The sequence below is a fragment of the Rhinopithecus bieti genome, unplaced genomic scaffold (assembly GCF_001698545.2).
Source record: "Rhinopithecus bieti isolate Rb0 unplaced genomic scaffold, ASM169854v2 scaffold_23898, whole genome shotgun sequence".
Taxonomy (NCBI): domain Eukaryota; kingdom Metazoa; phylum Chordata; class Mammalia; order Primates; family Cercopithecidae; genus Rhinopithecus; species Rhinopithecus bieti.
The window spans coordinates 81345-85633 of NW_016811065.1; positions in this window are offsets into that span (position 1 = coordinate 81345).

Sequence of the window (4289 nt, forward strand, 5' to 3'; positions counted from 1 at the left end):
AGGCGGACCTGCGGCCGGCGAGGCGGCCGGCGCCGCCCGGGTCTGGCCGGGGGAGAGGCGGCGGCGGCTGGGTCTCCAGCGCCACCTGGAGGAAGGAGGGGCATGGGGCAGGCGCGCGCCCTCCCCACCTGCGCATGCGCAGCGGGCCCTGAGGGCTGGGCTGGGCTGGGAGAGGCGGAGTTGAGCTGAGCTGGCATCCACTTACCCAGTTGGGCAGGCGACCAAGAGAAAACTGCCCCCTGTGTCGAGACTGTGCCATAGACGGTACTATAATGCCATGAATATTTTTGTGCATAAAACCTTCTCTGCATTTAGCATTCTCTGCAGAGTGCTAAAAGGAAATGTTGTATGTGGCTCCTTTCCTCCAACCCCCCCAACTATATTGTTTGAAAGAGGAAACCTTTGGGTTAAATCTGCCAAAACAGATTTTCATTCATTCATTTATTCGTTAAATATGTAATTTGTGCCTGGTGGGTGGCACAGTGCTTGGTGTCAGGTATTCAAAAATGAACTAGACTTGGTCACTGTTCTCAGAGACTCTAGTGGGGGAGATAAACATGTAAACCACTAAATACAAGAGTTGTTATGATAGAAATCATGCGATGAACTGGAGGGGAACCAGCTCAGGGGTGGCCAGGTAATCCAACTTTGACACCAGGTTTTCCCACAAGATCCTTTCCTTGGTGCCTGTGATTTACAAAAGGGAGATCTTTTTCTTAATCCCAATGCACCCTAGTTAATAAGATTTTTTTCCTAGTCACCCTGGGAAACAATACACTTATCTAATGTTGCCATGATTCAAAGCATTTTAAAAAATATCTTGGGAACCAGCTTTTCAGGAAATACTCAAATTTTTACCCTCAACTTGATGATCAGGTGGAATTATCAGACTTGCAAAAGGGATTAGCTTCACTCCAATCCCAGGCAAGATTTTTACACTTTGCTGTCACTTCTTTTAATCCTTCTTTTAAAAAAGATGATTGATATATGCTATATGTACATGGCAAAAGATTATTGCAGTTGTACAAGACACATATAGTTCTGAGGTCTTTTCAAGCATGATAACAGATCTGAGGACTTAATCAGAAGGGGAAAAAAAGCATGGTAACAGATATAAAAACATCTGCCACTCAACAGGACTCTCAGTATAGTGGCCAACATTTATGTAGCATCTACCATGTGCCCAGCTCATCTAATCCTCACAACAATCTTGTGATGGAGATACCATTATTATCCCCATTCTACAGATCAAGAAACTGATGAAAAGAAGTAACTGTCTAACATCACACAAATAGTAAATGACAGAATTGATATTTGAACCAGTTACTTAGGCTGTAGAACAGGGCCAAGATTAGGGGAAGGTATGGTGAAATGAGTCATGCAAGTTTGGAGTCAGATTCTGTCTTTGTTTATAGTTTTGATATTGGGGCCCGGTGCGGTGGCTCATGCATGTAATCCCAATACTTTGAGAGGTCAATGTGGGAGGATAGCTTGAGCCCAGTAGTTTGGGAGCCCAGAAGTTTGAGACCAGCCTGGGTAACACAGACCCTGTTCCTATTAAAATAAAAAAAATTTAAAATGTAAAATAAAACATAAAGTTTGGGTATTTTGCTTTTCATGGATATTCTTCAGTAATTTTTTTTTTTTTTAGGTTTTGGGTTTTTTTTTTTTTTTTTTTTTTTTTAGACATTCACAAGTCTTGTTCTGTTGCCCAGACTGGATTGCAGTGGCGTGATCTCAGCTCCCTGCAACCTCCGCCTCCTGGCTTCAAGCAATTCTCCTGACTCAGCCTCCCGAGTAGCTGGGATTACAGGCACATGCCACCACCCCTGGCTAATTTTTGTATTTTTGGTAGACATGGGGTTTCAGCATCTTGGCCAGACTGGTCTTGAACTCCTGACCTCAAGTGATTCACCCGCCTTGACCTCCCAAAGTGCTAGGATTACAAGCATGAGCCACTGCACCCAACCATTAATTTTGATTTTTTAAAAATATTGCATTAGGCTGGGAGTGGTGGCTCACGCCTGTAATCCCAGCAATTTGGGAGGCCGAGGTGGGTGGATCACCTGAGGTCAGGAGTCTCAGACTAGCCTGACCAACATGGAGAAACCCCATCTCTACTAAAAATACAAAATTAGCAGGTCGTGATGGCACATGCCTGTAATCCCAGCTACTTGGGAAGCTCAGGCAGGAGAATCGCTTGAACCTGGGGGACAGAGGTTGTGGTGAGCCGAGATCACATCATCGCACTCCAGCCTGGGCAACAGGAGTGAAACTCTGTCTAAAATAGATTTTAATGCCATATGTATATATGTGCCATATATATATACACATAAAATGCCATATATATAACATTTAATGCCATATATAGAACATTATATTGCTATATATATGTATATAATTAAAATATTATTGCTCTTGATGAGTGAGTTTTTTGGAGTTCCCTCAGATTTTGCACCCAAGACAAGTGCCTCACTGTCCTCACTCTAGTCCTGGTCTTGCCTAGAACCTGTCCTCCTTAAAAAGTATGCTTTGTTGTAGCACAAATTACACTTAAATTTTTTCCTTTATCTTTAGGCTCCAACCAGACAGCCTCAAGGGAGGTCAGGAGCATTGTCTAAGTCCCTTCTTCCAGAGAACTTGCTCTTGTTCACTCCCTTTTCCCCCTCCTCAGGCAGTGTGGTTGAACTTGAGTAAAATAAATATGGGTACAATATAATACCCTGTAGTAGCTACCTTATACAGTTAGGAAGGTTATGTAAAATAACACATGAAAATGCTCAAGTGCCTGGGACATTTTTAGTGTTGGAAAAATTTAAGGAAAGAACATTTAGCCTTGTTCTGAAAGCAACGAGGTTTTCAGCGGAGAATTAACTGATTAAACATGCACTTCAAGAGCATTAGTAGTATGTAAATCCGTAATTTGTCAAAATTATTTTTTTTAATTTTTTGTAGAGACAGGGCCTCAGTATGTTGCCCAGGCTGGTATTGAACTCCTGGGCTCAAGCAGTCCTCCCACTTTGGACTCCCAACATGCTGGGAGCCTCCTCACCTGGCCTGGAAATGATTTTAAACTCTCCACATCTGAACAGTGGAAAAATACGCAATAGCATCTCATTTATCTGGAAATCTTTTATCTGGCAACCTAAAAGAGCCAGAAAAGCCAAAAAAGCAAAAAGGACTCCCAGGAACCCAATGAAACCCCCGAGTTGTTTTTGTTTTAGAAGAACTCCACAGTCCCTCTCTCAAAATCTGATAAATGTAATTCCGAGAAACTTGTTATCTGGGTTCTCAGTCCATAGCAGATAAATAAATAAATAAAGAGCTCCCTTTCCTGCCTTTCCCCCAAACGTGAATTAACTAGAGAAAAAAAGGAGAGAGAAAATATTTTTTAAAAAAGAAGTCAAATGAATTCCAAAAGTGTAATCATCTTCACATCAATGATGTAGATATCTGTAAGAGCAGAGAGATACAGTGAAGGCACAGTATCTCCAAATACAGTAGGCTAATATGGCATATAGTGGTGAGCACAATCTTTGAGAAAAGTTTAAGTAATGGTTAGTGTTTATTCAGCATTTGTGAATGAATGCTTTGTGCTGGGCATTTTATTGGACATTGAGTCTATCTCGTAGTGACTTAGGTACCCCAATACTTGGGTACCAAGAAAGACGTGGTCCCTGCTTTTGTGGGATTTACACTCTGGAGGGGCACATATATATTGGGTTAGTATTGTGAGGGGCACTAACCTTGCCTGGGAGGTCAGGGATGGCTTCCTGGAGGATGTGATGCTAAAGATTGAGCTGGAGGACTCAAGATGTGAGGTGGGGAGGGAACTACATTCCAGGCAAGGCTGGCCACATGAAAGACTCTAATCTAAGCCAAGAAGGGCTGGAGATGCAATGAGATGGAACTAGAGAGTCTGGCAGGAACTTAAAGGCCATAGCAAGAATGAAAGACCTTATCCTAAAGACAATGAAGAATTGAAATAAAATCTAACAAATGACACAATCAGATAATGAATTTCAAGAGTTATAACTGTGGTGTGGAAAATGTATTGGAGGGGACCTGAGGAGTTGAAATGAGACCAGTGGCAGTAGAATTGCCAGATAAAATAACCACTTAAACATGAATTTCAGATAAGCAGCCACATACATTTAGCATAAGCAAATCCCATGCAATACTTAAAAAACTTTATTTAGGCCGGGCGTGGTGGCTCAAGCCTGTAATCCCAGCACTTTGGGAGGCCGAGACGGGCGGATCACGAGGTCAGGAGATCGAGACCATCCTGG